General features: G+C 39.7%; 1 protein-coding gene across 1 annotated transcript in view; it reads right to left on the bottom strand.

The window, feature by feature from the left end:
- Positions 1–17,432, bottom strand: part of STIM1 (stromal interaction molecule 1) — a gene marked incomplete at its 5' end in the record, with an annotated part of 198,362 nt that overhangs the window by 87,839 nt on the left and 93,091 nt on the right. The gene's annotated exons all lie outside the window — the stretch shown is intronic.

Genomic DNA, 17,432 nt, shown 5'->3' with positions numbered 1-17,432 from the left:
CAAACCCCCACCCCTCCCCGCCGTCTGTGTCCATTGGTTATGCTCATATGCATTCTTTTCTTTAAACTTTGATCTCACAAGAAGCCTCCTTCCAGAAGAAAATGGCTAATCCCTAAAGTTAGTCTCCACCAAGCAGGCCATGACCTCAATATTTCAGGCTTTTGGTGCAGGGGCCTTCCAGCTGTTCTGACCCCCCATGTCTCCTCTTGAGTCTCCTGCAGGGCTTTGAATTCTTGTCCATCTGCTTAACAGCCCATTTGCCTGCCCTTTTATTACTATTACCTTTCTGATAGATTGAAAAGTGTCTGACTTTCAGTTCAGTGCTCACATGCTGTTATGTCACACTCATTTATAACTTTCTATCAGCTATTTGCTGAACACTGAACCAGCTATGGCTGAACTAGCCAAAGACACTGGGAGTACAAAGAAAAGTAAGACATACTTCTCTGGCCTCCACCCAACTTCCTCTCTACCCCTAACACTCAACATTTAAAATACATGCTGAACTGCAGAAGTGGTGGATGTGGATCTTTGACTTCCAACTTTCCTATATCTTGATTACTCCTGAGGATTAATTTTCTTATTTGAAAAATCAGTAAAGGCCTGTAAATACAGCAAAGCCCTATAAAAAATTAGTCATTCATTTTTCATTTCTCTATTCTTTGCTTTCCCTGGGAGTCTTATCTTCCCAACTACATCAAGAGGAGGCTGATTTTTCTGGTGTTGTGCTGTGTCTAGCCCAGTGCTGGTCAACACAATATCTGGTCAAAGGACAACTGAAAGCTGCATAAAGATTTTGAAGATACGCTTTCTTAGCCTTGGGGTCCCATACACCACACGTCTTTATAGTCTAAAGCTATTTGTGCCAAGAACTGTAACAGCCCCAGAGAAATTAAATCAACACATACTTGTTCAAAAGCTACCCTAAATTCTCTGACCTGGCGTCTAACCCAAACATTCTTGTGTTCTGGCCAGCACTTGTCAGGGATTGAGATGGCCAAAAAATAATTACAGACAACTCAAAACTTTTCTGCTGGGAAAAGTTTCCTAAAAGTGGTGGGGTGGGCACCCATGCCCTTGCCTAGATAGAGACTTTGCACCCATTAGTGGGCCCTCTAGAATTACACCCTTCTAGAGGTGCTGGCTCCCAACAATCAGTCCTGATCACAGCAGCCCTAAGAGCACAGTGATAAATGCCTTGAAGATATAAACACTGAGGAGCCAGGCACACCACTGCCTGGGGTAAAAAACAATGTGGATTCCAGTTTCTATAGCAACAAGAGGTCATCTTCAAGTCTCCCAGGCCCATTGCTGGCTAGCTGACCAGAGAACACATTCTTGGGCTCCAAAAGAGACCAGAACTAGAAGAGAGCTTCTCATCATCTTTCTGTCCCACATAAGCCTCCATTCAAACAATACAACGAAGATAACTGATCCCCCTTCTTCTTAAGAGAAGATAATCAAGAACATCTACTGGGAAACCTTGCAGTAGGGATGAGCATTCCAAGAACTAGGTGGGCAGCCCTTCCTTACCTAATTCAGTTCTCAGCTATGGTAGCAGAGTGTCTCCCCTGAATGGGGACTATCAAGAATGAAGTGTGCCTGGGCTTCCTTACAGCCCAACCTCCCAACCCTGCTCGCTCATCTGCACAAGCCTGATGTGATTTCTGAGGAAAGGCCTCTATGTCAAAGTATATTTCAGCTCACAGAGAACTAAGTTCAAGTATCAATACATCTTACCAGGGTTTACTATAACTGATTTCCTCCCCGATCTCCCTGTCTCTGCTCTAGTTTTTCTCAAACTCATCCTCAACCAAAACAGTTGGTATAGCCCTAACCGGTTTGGCTTAGTGGAGAGAGCGTCAGCCTGTGGACTCAAGGGTCCCAAGTTCGATTCCGGTCAAGGGCATGTACCTTGGTTGCGGGCACATCCCCAGTAGGGGGTGTGCAGGAGGCAGCTGATCGATGTTTCTAACTCTCTATCCCTCTCCCTACCTCTCTGCAAAAAAATCAATAAAATATATTTTAAAAAAACAAACAACAACAAAAAAAACAGTTGGTATAATTTTTCTAAAATTCAAATCTGAGTAGACCAATCTCCTGAATAAAATCCTTCACAGGTTCACACAAAAACCTGTACATAAATGTTTACAGATGCTTTATGTGTAATAGCCAAAAACTGGAATCAGTCCATATGTCTATTCAACAGGTGAATGGTTATTTAAACTCTGGTACTTATGTACAATGAAATGCTACTCAGCAACAAAATGGAGCCAAGTAATGATACACATAACTACATGGATGAACTTACAGGGAATTATGCTGAGAAAAAAAAAGTCAATCCCAAAAAATTACATATTCTATGATTCCATTTATATAACATATTTTTGAAAGAATAAAATTTTAGAAATGTTAGGGACAGGAAAGTGGGCAGGAGGAAAGGCTATGGTTATAAAAGGGCAAGGATCTTTGTGCATTAGAAAAGAACTTACACACATACATATACACACATGAGTACAGTAAAACTGAGGAAATCTGAACAAGATTGGTGGATTTTCTTTCAATGTCAGTATTCTGGTTGTGATAGTCTGCTACAGGTTTTCAAAATGTTACTGTGAAGGAAACTTTGCACAATTTCCCTGTGATTTCTCTGTATTATTTCTTAAAACTGCATGTAAATCTACAATTATCTCAACAACAATTTTTTAAATCTTTATTGTTGAAAGTATTACATATGTCCTTTTTTAACAAAAATTTTAACTTAAAAAAACTCTTTGCAGGGCTCCCAAATTCCTATAACAGTAATTCCTAACATTTTTCAATGAGGAATTCAAAATAGCTCCACATAATAATAGTTGTATTTTTAGTATCCACTGATTTAAAAATGTTTGATTGAACCAAACCGGAGTAGCTCAGTTGGTTGAGCATCGTCCCATGCACCGAAAGGTTGCCAGTTCGATTCTAGGTCAGGGCACAAACCTGGGTTTCAGGTTTGATCCCTAGTCAGGGAGCGTAGGAAAGGCAACTGATCGATATTTCTCTCATCTCTCTCTCTCTCTCTCTCTCTCTCTCTCAGCATGTCCTTGGGTGAGGATTAAAAAAAAAAGAAAAGATTGATTGAGAAAATAATATGGATTCATGAAACACCTTTCAAGGATCCCCCGCCTTCCCCCCTCCCCCCACCTTTCAGGGCTTCTCATCCCTAAGATTGGGAACCATTGGCCTATATAAAGAATATCATGTAGCAAAGCATACAAAGCTTTCAAGAGTAGTCCCTACCAAGTTCTCTAGTCTTACTCCATGTCACTCACTCAACTTCTTTCAATTCCATAAATAGCAAGGCTCACTTTGTGGCTTTGTACATAATGCTCCCACTGACTGCAGTATCCTTGCCCCATTCTAAATCTAATTCCTACTCAAGTTTCAAGATTCTACTTAGGCTTTTTCTAATTCCTCCAGCAAGTCTTCTCTACACTGACTCCTAGGATTAAAGTTAGATTAGAAGCCCTTCTTCTGTGCTCTCATAGTCCTTAAGATTCTATCACAACTTAGACCAATTATTTAACCTCTCTATGCCTCTGTTTCATTTTCTTTAAAATAAGGAGAAAATAGTACATACCTCATAAGACTTATAAGAATGAAATGTGTTTTTAAAAAATAATGAAATTAGTTAATACATATAAAGTATTTCTAATGGAGCACTACACACAATAAGTGTTCAATTACTATCAAGTTGTTTCTGTTGTAACTGTCTGTTTAACCACTACATTGAAAAATCCAGCAGGAACTTATATTTGTATCCATCTCTAGTATGGCATATAGGTGCTTGGTAAAAGAATTAAGGAATCTATGTTTGAGGTAGGGAGGTAGAACTGAAGTCAGTGGTAGAACTGGGGATCTAGAGAATTGGGAATTACTGCTAATAGCAAAAGGTAAGTATAGACAAGAGCCAGGAATAAGGTCACCATCTTAAGCACAGAAAGACTCTATTACAGATTACTGAGAACTTAGGTGAACAAACTCAGGTGAGAACTACTAAATTATACATATCTTCTAAACTGGCTGTACTCAATTATTATGTAGGGCTCCTTTGATTTGTCATTGTAACATTAATATTGAGCTGAAAAAGTTATTTAACCTTTGGGAGGCACTGTTTCTTCATATGTAAAATTGTGGCATAATAGTTTTCTAAGTATCTAAGATTACAAAAGCAAACTAGCCCATTGATTAAAGTAAAACCAGTTTTTTTTCTGAATAAATGTTATATTTTCCCCTTATCTTAATTTTTTTGTCTTAAAATTTTAAGAAGAAAAGGGATAAGTCTCTTGGACAATAACTGCCTAGATGAAGAGAGAGATGTATGTGAAACTGACTTATACAAAGCACCAGAGTTGATAAAGGGTAGATGGTTACCTAGAATTACTCTTCCTCCAGCTCCTCATGTTTAAGACTTACTGACCCTTCAAGGCCCAGGGAACCTTTCCACCAGGAAATCTTCATTAACCACTCCAGGCCCCATGAGTCTTCCCCTTGGAGGTCAGAGCACTGAGCACAGTCTAGTCCAGTGATGGCGAACCTTTTGAGCTCGGCGTGTCAGCATTTTGAAAACCCTAACTTAACTCTGGTGCCGTGTCACATATAGAAATTTTTTGATATTTGCAACCATAGTAAAACAAAGATTTATATTTTTGATATTTATTTTATATATTTAAATGCCATTTAACAAAGAAAAATAAACCAAAAAAATGAGTTCGCGTGTCACCTCTGTCACGTGTGTCATAGGTTCGCCATCACTGGAAACAACACCTCATAAGTTTTCTTCTAACCATAATTGAATTCCGTCTCCAGCTGGCCTGTTAGCTCCACTGGAGTGGGACTTGAGTATTCTGCTATCTCAACAAGAATAGAAGTAAGTACATTATAACTGTCTAAGTAAGAAAGGCGGGATAAATATGTTAGAAACTATGCTGGGACTTCTACATCTGTTGTCTCTTTTATGACTTCGTATAGTCAGTACTTTCATTATCCCTAATTTGGAAGGAGGAAACTAAGGTCTAGATACACTGACTTGCTGAAATCACACATATGGTGAATGCAGGGCTGGAACTGGGATATTGTCTGTCTCCAGAGTCTTGATAAGAATAACTGCATACTGGTGTCCACCTGATTTGTTGAGCAATTCAATCATACCAACTCTCCACCTCAACTCCTCTCTGCTGCCAATCTGGACCTGGGGTAGCTGTTCGGCTTCCTTTCTTCCTTTTATTTTTCCCCATATAGGAAATGCAAAGGGAGCACCGCTGGATCCCCTCCCAGGGTGGAATATGCCAAAGAAACAGGCTAAACAGAGAATCCTTTGGGGTGTGGGGGGCGGAAATAAAAGGGAAGTAAATATTCATATCCTGTAATATCAGAGCCAGAAAGACTCACTAGTTAAACTCTCTGGTTTTACAGATGACGACACTGAACTCTGAGAGGGGAATCACTTGCCTAAGTTCACAGAGCTGAATAGAATCTGAAAACCTGTCTCCCAATTCCCAAATTGAGGCTCATTTTGGTGTATCCTACACCAAGCAATGGAGAGAGAACTGAAGTACGACCAGTCAGGCCTGTCACTAAGTGAAAAACCCAAATGCTGTAAACACAGGAAATGGGCTGGGATAAGGTTCACAGGGAGCAGCAACCTTTGCCAAGTTAGAAGTGTTCAAGGGTTTCCTGTCCACAGCTATTAACCGTTGCAGAAATGCTCCAGAAAGCAATACAAAACGGAGGGGGAAAAAGGAGGAGAAAATATTCAGGCCTAGAAGAGACTTTATAAATTATTCAGTACAATCTCTTAGGCGTTACAGATGAGGAAGCTAAGTACCTCCCAAAAAAATGACTTGTCTAAACTCAGAATTTAGGGACCCTTAGAAACCACTTACTTGGTCAAATCCTTTAATTTAATGCTGGGAAGCCTGATACCCAGAGAGGGAAAGAGACTTACTAGTACACAAGGTCACACAGCTAGACAGTGGCAGAGCCAGCACTGAAATTCAGTTTTTCTACCTTACAGGCCAGTGTGCTTCTCACTAGTTAAAATCAACTAGATAAAGTGATTTACCTCCAATGATGTGGGGGCTATTTTGGCCTTGGAAAAAGTACAACAGGTTAGGAAACTGAAAAAAAGCAGGATGTACTAACAGCTAACAAAGAATGACAAGGTCCAAACAGAGCAAGCTTAAAGGAGCCAAAACAAAAGTGCTCTGGCTGATTAAGACACTTGGTAAAACTAAGAGTCAGAAGAAAAAAAAATCTGGCTATTCTAGGAACTTAGAATCGAGAAAGAACAAGCAGGGCAGGCAGAATGAAAAGGCTGGAAACACTAAGGGAAATCCCAAGGTACTACTTCCTTGTTCTGTCCTAAACCAAATATCCAGAAAACATCACCTCAGAAGCAACTCAGTGTTCAGCAGGCTACTAGGGGGGTACTATAGGAAGTAGCAGATTTCTGGGCCCCACATACACACAGCTGGCAAGTATGGAGGGGAACTACATTTACACGATACCTAGAATTTAATATATATTCAACTCTCACATCAGCCCTGCAAGAAGAAGATTATGATTTCTATTAACATATATAGAAACTGGGGCTTAGAAAAGACAAGTTTCTTGGGCACAGTCAAAAAGTTAGTATCTGTATATGGCAGATTTAGTAGTCAAACTTAAATTTCATTTAAGAAATTCTTAACCCACAACCAACATCATACGCAATGGGAAAAAACTATAAGAATTTCCTTTTAAGATCGGGAACAAGAGAAGGATGGTTGCGTTCACCACTCTTATTCAACATAGTACTGGGAGTCCTAACCACAGCAATCAGACAAGAAGAAAAAATAAAAGGCATCCAAATTTAAAAGGAAGACTGTCATTACTTGCAGATGACATGATACTATATATCGAGAACCCTAAATATTCTACACAAAAAATACTAGAACTGATAAATTAATTCAGTAAAGTAGCAGAATACAAAATAAATACCCAGAAATCAGTTGCATTTTTATACACCAATAATGAACTATTAGAAAGGGAGACCAAGAAAACAATCCCATTTACAATTGCATCAAAAAATACCTAAAAATAAATTTAACCAAGTATGTAAAAGACTTGTACTCAGAAAATTATAAGATACTGAAGAAAGATACTAAAGAAGATACAAATAACTGGAAGCATATACCATGTTCATGTGTAAGAAGAATTAACATCATTAAAATGTCCATACTATCCAAAGCAATCTATAGATTCAATGCAATTCCTATCAAGATACCAATGGTATAGTTCACAGAATTAGAACAAATATTCCAAAAATGTATATGGAACCACAAAAGACCCTGAATACCCACAGCAATCTTGAGAAAGAACAAAGTTAGAAGAATCACATTACCTGATATCAAAATATATTACAAGACCATAGTAATCAAAACAGCATGGTACTACCCTGGCCAGTTTGGCTCAGTGGATAGAGTGTTGGCCTGCAGACTGAAGGGTCCCGAGTTCAGTTCTGGTTGGGGGCACATGCCCAGGATGCGGGCTCGATCCCCAGTGTGGGGTGTGCAGGAGGTAGCCGGTCAATGGTTCTCTCTTAACATTGATGTTTCTGTCTCTCTCTCTCTCTTCTCCCTTCCTCTCTGAAATCAATAAAAATATTTTTTTAAAAACTAAATGTCAACTGTAAATGGAAATTTAAAAAGAAAAACAGTATGGTACTGGGATAAAAACAGATATATAGATGAATGGAACAGAATAGAGATCCGAGAAATAAACCCATACCTTTATAGTCAGTTAATATTTGACAAAGGAGGCAAAATCATACAATGGAGTAAAGACAGTTTCTTCAATAAAAGGAATTGGAAAAATTGAACAGATATGTGCAAAAAAATGAAACTAGACCATCTTCTTACACCATACACAAAAATAAACTTTAAAATCTTAGAAGAAAACATAGATAGTAAAATTTTGGACATTTATTATAGCAATATTTTTTGTAATATTATCTCCTCGGGCAAGGGAAACAAAAGAAAAAATAAACAAATGGGACTACATCAAACTAAAAACCTTTTGCACAGCAAAAGAAACCATCAACAAAATGAAAAGACAACCCACTGAATGGGTGAACACATCTACCAATGATACTTCTGATAAGGAGTTGATATCCAAAATTTAGAAACACACACACACACACACACACACACACACACACACACACACAATTTAAAAATGGGTAAAGGACCTGAATAGATACTTCTCCAAAGATGGCCCCTAGACACATGAAAAACTGCCCAACGTCACTAATCATCAGAGAAATGCAAATTAAAACCACAATGAGATATCACTTCACACCTGTCAGAATGGCTATCATCAATAGATTAATAACCAACAAGTGTTGGTAAGGATGTGGTAGGAATGCAGATCGGTGCAGCAAAAGTGGAAAGCAGTATGGAGTTACCTCAAAAAATTAAAAATGGAACTACCTTGTGATCCAGCAATTTCACTTCTGGGAATATATCCAAAGAAACCCAAAATACTAATTCGAAAGAATATATGCATCCCTATGTTCACTGCAGCATTATTTACAATAGCCAAGATTTGGAAGTGGCCCAAGTACCCATCAGTAGATGAGTTGATAAAAAAGTTGTGGTACATTTATACAATAGAATAGTACTTGGACGTAAAAAAAAAAAAAAAAAAGGAAATCTCACCCTTTCTGACAGTATGGATGAACCTGGAGAGCATTATGCTAAGTAAAATAAGCCAGTCAGAGAAAGACCAGGACCATATGATTTCACTTATATGTGGAATCTAATGAACAAAATAAACTAACAAATAAAATAGAAACAGACTCATAGAGAAGAGACTGACACTGGTTAGAGGAGAGGGGGGTTGTGGGGGGAGAAAAGGTAGAGGGAGGTAGAAAAGAGCATAGGGGGATAAATGGTGATGAAAGGAGACTTGAATTATGGTGGTGAACACACAATACAATATACAGATGATGTTTTATAGAATTGTATACCTGAAACCTATATAATTTTATTAACCAATGTCACAATTCAATTTAAAAAAAAGAAATTCTTAGCAAGTACCTGCTGTTTCAACCCTGTGATAAGGGTTGAATATAATGAAAAAGGCTAGAGATACAATGAAAAAATAAACATGTTCCCTGGCCTATGGGAGTTCCAATTAGGTAAATGACTATTAACTAATAACCTACACTAATAAAAGAGAAAGATGCAAATTGACTGTACCTTCATGACACCCACCAGCCAATCAGGACTGAGCATGCAAATTAACCCAACAAAGATGGGGGGTTAATTTGCATACACAGGCACCGCCCCAGCCGCTCCAGGCCTCTGGGCAGCGTGGGAAGGCAGAAAGGCGGCTCCAGACAGGACCTAAGGCGGTGCCAGCAGCCAGGGGAAGGAAGGCCCATTCTTGCATGAATCTTTGTGCATCCGGCCTCTAGTTATTATAATAATACATACATGTTTGAATGTTTACTATATACCAGGCACTTTCCACATATACTACCTCATTTAATTCTCACAGTAACTCAGTGAGGCAGTTACCATTATTCTCCTCATTTTACAGATAGGAAACTAAGGCACAGAAAAATTAAGTTACTTGTTTAAGAGCACACAGCCAGTAAGTTGTAAAAATAAAGATTCAAACCCAGGCAACTTGACTAGAAAGCCTATATTCTTTTTTATTTTATGAATTTAAAAAATATATATATTTTTATTGATTTCAGAGAGGGAGAGAGAGAGAGAAACATCAATGATGAGAGAGAATCATTGATTGGCTGCCTCCTGCACGCCCCACACTGGGGATCAAGCCCGCAACCCGGGCATGTGCCCCGACCAGGAATTGAACCATGACCTCCTGGTTCATAGATCGATGCTCAACCACTGAGCCACATCAGCCAGACAGCCTATCTATACTAATAAAAGGGTAATATGCTAATTAGACCAGACATCTTCTGGACTTCCTTCTGGACAAAGCCACAGTGGCGGGGGCCGAGGCAGAGGCAGTTAGGGGCGATCAGGCCAGCAGTGGAGAGCAGTTAGGGGGCAATCAGGCCGGCAGAGGAGAGTGGTTAGGGGTGATCAGGCAGGCAGGCAGGCGAGCAGTTAGGAGCCAGTGGTCCCAGATGTGAGAGGGATGTCCGGCTGCCGGTTTAGGCCCGATCCCTGTGGGAATCTGCAGTTGGACATCCCCCAAGGGGTCCCGGATTGGAGAGGGTGCAGGGCGGGCTGAGGGACCCCCGCCCCGTGCACAAATTTCATGCACCGGCCTCTAGTCCTATATAATAAAAGGGTAATATGCAAATTGACGCTAACGGCGGAATGACCAGAACGACCGCTTGACCAGTCACTATGAAGCACACTGACCACCTCTCAGTCCCTTTCCCCGGCCAGCAGGCTTCCATCACCCGATGGCAAATGGGGAACCGGGGAGTGGGTGGCAGCAGGAGGTGGGGCCGGCTGCAGGCAGCTGGGGAAGATGGCCCTGATCGCAGGCCAGGCCTAGGGACCGTACTTGCGCACGAATTTCATGCGCCAGGCCTCTAGTATTCTTAATACCTACCTACGTAAACACAATGGCAAGACAGCTTGGTACATGCTCTGATGGAGGTAAGTCAGAGACAATAGAGGTTTTTACTGAGACAATTGGCCTTACAGTCATCCCCATCTATCTATCTATAATAATAAAAGTGTAATATGCTAATTAGACCAGACATCCTTCCAGACAAAGCCAGGGCTATGAGGGAAGCCCGGGTCCTGGGTACCTGCCAGTGGTCAGAGGGAAGCTCAGGTCCCAGGTGCCAGAGGGAAGCCAGTGCTGGTAGCCAGGGGAAGGAAGGTCTACTCTTTGCATGAATTTCGTGCATCAGGCCTCTAGTTATATAGTCTCTATACTCTTTTCCTGCTGTGATCAGAGCACCATCATCTCTGTTCTGCAAGGCTTTCTCAACCAACATCTCACAAATCCTCACAACAGTCAAAGGAGTCAGATAGGGCAGATATTACTGATCCCACTAAATAAATGAGGAAAATAAGACCAATAGAGCAGCAATGTTTTTTCCTAGGTGGTCTAGGGAATTGGTGACAGAAGAAAGTCAATCTCTTGACTTCTGCTCTTTCTACTAGACTACTCTGACTCATCACAAAAAGGAAAAATCCAAAACATGGTATTGAAGAAGAGTTAAAAACTTTAGATTTCTCTGACCATTCTCTTTTCATCTTACCATCACTCCCATTCCCACTCCTCTCTCCACCCCTCATTACACATGTACACAAACCAAACTCTGCTTACATATACCCATGCATCCTCCCTTGATGCCTCAAAGTCAATGACATAGTCAGTGCATTGATCAACCACAAGCCTTGGTTTCCATTAGACACATGTCCTTAGGGAAACATTCCCCTCCACCAGCTCATTCTCAGTGCACAGATCTTTAAATGGCAATTAAGGAAAAGAGAGGAATGCTGAAAAAGCAATGGCAAGGGGAAACACCCTATGAGGGGAGAACATTTCATACCATCTTAAGTCTATACAGAAGACATCAAATTTGGCCCAAGCCTGAGGTTTACCCACCAAATTAACTCAGGTGGGATCTTGAGTTTCTAATAAGGAAAAGTACTAAAATTCCTCCATTAACTCATTCAGTCAGTCACTCTTCATTATTGATGTTCATTTTGTGTACAACTTATATGTTAGAGCCACACAATTAAAAAACAACAAAAAACTGCTTTCAAAAGCTTACCTTTTAGCCCAGCCAGTGTGGCTCCGTGGTTGAGCATCAACCTTTGAACCAGGAGGTCACAGTTCAATTCCCAGCCAGGGCATATGCCCAGGTTGTGGGCTCAATCCCCAGTGTGGGGCATACAGGAGACAGCAAATCAATGATTCTCATCATTGATATTTCTATCTCTCTCTCCCTCTCCCTTCTTCTCTGAAATCAATAAAAACATATTTTAAAATAAAAATTAAAATATATATAATTTTTTTAAAAGCTTACCTTTTGGTTTGTGATTCCTTGTTAAAGATGGAGTCATTTTTCAACTAATTCATTTGCTTCTATTGTTTATGTGAACTTCATATATAATTTGTTTTCTTCAAGTCTTACTAATATGACTATGGGAGATATATGAAGAGGAGGAATGAAGGAAAGTTGTGTTTGTTCTTTGTTGTATTTTTCCATGTATTCCAGAAGATTTTTTATTTTTGAGGGGAACTTGAATTGGCATGTGGTTCTTTTGGAAAAAGCTATGGTCACTAATAAATAATATTTTTTTTTTTTACTAAAGCACAATAGCTTTATTTGGGGTGTGGGGGACTTAACCTACTAGTGGAGAAGACAGCAATCAGGATATAAGGAAATACCAAGTTCTGTGGAAGCAAGATGATTAATTCTCTCTTAAGGGTCAGGGAAAGCCTTCCCAGAGAAGACACTATTGGCTTGGCCTTAGGGAATATGGGATATCTGAATGCTAGAACGCTGAACCTGCACAAACAGGGTTGGAGTGGTCTCTAAGGGTAAACTAAAGAGTCCTGGGTTCCTAACAGAAGAGTTGCCTTGGGATAAAAAAAATATACTATAGCCCTGGTTGCTTTAAAAATGATATTATTGCCCAGACTTAAGATGGTATGAAATGTTCTCCCCTCATAGGGTGTTTGTTTCCCTTCACCATTCCTTTTTCAGCATTCCTCTCTTTTCCTTAATTGCCATTTAAAGATCTGTGTACTGAGAATAAGCTGGTGGCTCAGTTGGTCGGGCATCATCACATGTACCAAAAGATTGCTGGTTCAATTCCCGGTCAGGGTATGTGCCCTGATTGTGGACTCTAACCCCAGTAGGCGATGTGCGAAGCAGCCTATCGATGTTCTACTCTCACATCAATATTTCTCTGTCTCCCTCTCCTTTCCTCTCTCTTTAAAAATCAATGAACTATTCTTTTTAAAAAATGATATTATCCCTCTGAGGCATATGCTCCAGGTAAAGTCCATCAAACTCTGTAATGGACCTAGCTCTACCTTGCACTCATACAGACCCAAAGCTCTGAGCATAAGATTACAACTCTGCTAGAGATTTCTCTATCTTGCCCTCACACACTTCTGCTTCCTGCCTTGCAAACTGGCTCCCACAGCAGCCAAAGCCACCTTATCTCTCAAAGAGCTCAGCTAGTGATACAACCATTAACGGTCTTAATACTTAAAGCCAGTTAAAATGAGAAATGTTCCAGTTCAAATGCAACTTTCAGTAGTTTAACCTTGAGCTGGCCAAAGATGAAGACAAAAGTCCTATAATGATGCACAAACACAAAGTAAAGCAAACAGTTCCTGCCAAACCACAGTCCATTCAGTGGATTCCCAAAATCTAGTAATCCCTGCCACCCTACCCACCCATCACCAAACTCATGTTCCAGCTAGGCCCAGTTTAGGCACATAGCACAAGCAGCACTGGAAAGAAGGTAGATAAGCAGGTTCTCAGGCCCTTCCCTGAAGTACAATCCAAATGAAAGAGAGTAGATGCCAGCTCGGCCTGGCTCTGTGGGATTTGGAAATCTGCAAAAAAAGCTGGCAATGTGCTACCCAAGCACCAAAGACACTCTTCTCGGGAAATGAGGGCTACTTGTACAGTCCACATAATGAGACTGCTGCATGCAATCTAGATATTATAATGACCATTTAAGAAGCATTGCTCTGGAATAGAGAAAGTGGGTTGAAGTGTGGCTGCTAACTTAATCATACACTATACCCATTCTCACTTCCATACAGTCCCCCAATGAGCAAATTCTACCATACCTTCAAGCACAATCTAATGCCTCCTCTGCGGGGACCTTCTGGCCTCCTACAGTTCTCAACGATCACATTATTTTATCTGGGCAACATTTATCCTCTCAAAAAATATGCAGCAATGCTTTTCCTATGACAGCACTGATGAGTGTGGTATTGCTGCATTTCCCTCAGTTAATGCATCAGCATTTTAAAAAAATTATCAGAGTTCATCAGTAAGGACACAGTTTTATAAAAGTTTTCTTTCATTTAAATAATAATAATAGCAAGCTACCATTTTTGTAGCACTATGTGTCAGACACTATTCTAAGCACTTTCTATTTGTTATTGCATTAGTCCTCACAATAACTCTACCAAGTTATCATTATTATCACCTCCATTTTTCAGATCAAAAAAACTAACGCATGGTTCCCAAGTCCAGAGGCACTAGGAAACATGGCAGTGTCTGAGACAGAGACTCCAGGCAGAGCAGTAATACCTGAGATCAGAAGTTTCAGGGACAGTGGTGGTGCCTTGACCAGGTGACAGTGACAGAAGCAAGGAACAAGTGACCTAGGAGGCACAAGCAGTGGCGACAAGGTCACCAGCAATGCCACTAGCAAAGGCAGTGGAAGATGGAAAGCGCTAGCTGTCAAACATAACTAGAGGCAACTCAAAAAGTGTTCACTACTTCAAATGTGCCAGCAGAAGAATAATTCATCAAGCACCGTGAAAAATTACAGTAACACAGTATCATTAAAAAAGAAAATGACAATTCTCTAGAAACTAAACTTAAAGTCATGGAAGACTGCAATCTAACTAGGAGAGATTTCAAATAGCTGTCATTTAGGAAAAAAAACAACACACAACTCAATGAGCTTCAAGAAAATTCAAAAAGAAAGTTCAATGAGCTCAGGAATAAATTAATGAACAGAAGTACCGTATTTTTCCATGTATAAGATGCTCCTATGTATAAGACACCCCCCACTTTTCCAACCCATAATTAAGAAATCAATATTTTAAACATTTTGCTGGGTTTATTCTTAAGGCCTTCTCCTTTTTTGGCATCTTAAGGTGTTGGTCTTCCTGTTTTCTCCACTGTCTGGTCATACACTCAGTGGGAGGAGGTCCAAATTGTCTCTCTGCAGCTCTATTTCCATGCTCTTTTGCATAGCTGATTACATTCAGTTTGAATTTTGCAGAGTAAGACAATCGCTTACCGGTATGTATCTTTTTATTTTTTGACATCTTTATGGACTCAGAACCCTCGGGGTCGGGTCCCTGTTGCATCTGTGCACTCTCCACTTCCACCTCCAATTACGGCAACAGCTGACGTCAGTCACAATAAGGCTCATGATTGGAGGAAGCCTGTTTGACAAGGTATGGGCAGCTACGCACCTGCATGTAGCTCCCTCCTTGGCTGACTTACATGTATAGACGCCCCTTGATTTTCAGTCTAACAATTTTAGAAAAAAATAGTGTCTTATACACGGAAAGATACAGCACTTTACCATAGAGATTAAAACTCAAAAAAAACAAGGCAGAAATCCTGGAACTGAAGAACTCAATAAATGAGATGAAGAATGCATTAGAAAGCATTGGAAATAGAGCAGACCGTATGGAAGATAGAAATCTAGAAATAGTCCTAGCTGGTTTGGTTTAATGGAAAGAGCGTTGGCCTGCGGACTGAAGAGTCCCAGGTTCGATTCTGGTCAAGGATACATGCCAGGGTTAGCAGGCTCAATCGCCAGTAGTGGGCATACAGGAAGCAGACAATCAGTGATTCTCTCTCATCATTGTTTCTATCTCCCCCTCTCCCTTCCTCTCTAAAATCAATAAAAATATATTTTTTTTAAAAAGAAATCTAGAAATAGTGGAAGAGAAGAGAGAACCAAGATCATAAAAAAGAAAAATCTCTCTGAGAACTATCCGACTCCATTAGAAAAAGCAACATTAGGATAATGGGTATCCCAGAAGAAAAAGAGAGGGAGAAGAGAGAAGAAAGCTTAAAGAAATAACTGAGAAATTCCCAAACCAGGGGAAAGAACTGGATATACAAAATCCATGAAGCTAATAGGACACCTAATTATCTCAACATAAAAAGACCTTCTCCAAGATATATTATATTAAAACTGTCAAAAGTCAATAATAAAAAAATTTAAAGTTAGGCAGGAAAAAAAATGACAGTACCCCCATTACGGTACAAAGGTACCCCCATTAGGCTATCAGCAGAGTTCTCAGCAGAAACTCTATAGGCCAGGAGAGGGTGAAATGACATATTCAAAATGTTGAAAGATAAAAACCATCAGCCAGAAATACTCTACGCAGCAAAGTTTTCCTTCAGATATGAAGGAGAAATAAAGGTTTTCCCTGACAAACAAAAGCTGAGGGAGTTCACCACTAGACCCTGCCTTAGAAGTGTTTAAGGGAGCTCTTCTACTAAGAAAACAAATGAGAAACCAAAAATATACAAAATCTTGAGTAATATAATAAATGGACAGATAGAATCAGAAAATTTCAAATTAGGGTGTTAATCACTAAAATTTGGCATAAAGATTAAAGAGGAAAAAACACTAAAAATAACTATAGCTACTTCATTGGGTAACAAACTCATAACATAAAAAAGGGGCAATATGTGACAACAAAAACATAAAAGGGGAAGTGGGAAAAGATGGAATTTATATAGGCACATGAAATGCTATCATCAGAAAAAGTACTATTTTATCTACGAGATGTATTATATGAACCACATGGTAACCACAAAACAAAAATCTAGAGAAGAGACACAAAATCTGAAAAGAGGAAAAAAAACTGAGAAAAACATCATAGAAAACCACCAAACTAAAATGGCAGACAGAAACACAAGAAAAAAGAAATAATGGTGCTATGAAGCATATAGAAAACTAAAGATTAAATGGCAATAGTAAGCTTTCATATATCAATATTTACCCTAAATGTAAATGAAATAAACTCACCAATCAAAAGACACAGAGTGGTTGGATGGATTAAAAAACAAGACCCAACTATATGCTGCCTGCAGGAGACTCATCTCAGCTCTAAAGACAAACACAGCTCAAAATAAATGGGTGGAAGATGATACTCCAAGTAAGCAGTAGCCAAAAGAAAGCAGGTGTAGACATACTTATACCAGAGAAAACAGACTTTAAGCCAAAAAAGGTAGTAAGAGACAAAGATGGGCATTAGATAATTATAAAGGGGACAATCCATTAAGAAGATATAATATTTATCAATATATATATGCACCCAGCATAGAAGCACAAAAATATATAAAGCAACTATTAACATATCTAAAGAGAGAAATTGACAGCAATAGCATGGATGGAACTGCAGAGCATTATGCTAAGCAAAATAAGCCAGTCGGAGAAAGATAAATATCACATAATCCCACTCATTTGTGAGATACAATGATCAACATAAACTGATGTACAAAAATGGATCCAGAGACAAGGCGGCATGAGCAGACCATTCAACCTCAGGGAGAAGGCAGGAGGCGGAGAGGGGGGCGCCTTAGAGATCAACCAAAGAACTTGTATGCATGCATATTAGCATGACCAGTGGGCACAGACACTGAGGCAGTAGGGGCTTGCCCTCGGGGGTGG

Source organism: Myotis brandtii, unplaced genomic scaffold, assembly GCF_000412655.1.
Source record: "Myotis brandtii unplaced genomic scaffold, ASM41265v1 scaffold244, whole genome shotgun sequence".
Lineage (NCBI taxonomy): Eukaryota > Metazoa > Chordata > Mammalia > Chiroptera > Vespertilionidae > Myotis > Myotis brandtii.
Note: the sequence above shows the minus strand (reverse complement) of the source record. Positions and strands in the feature narration are given on the sequence as shown.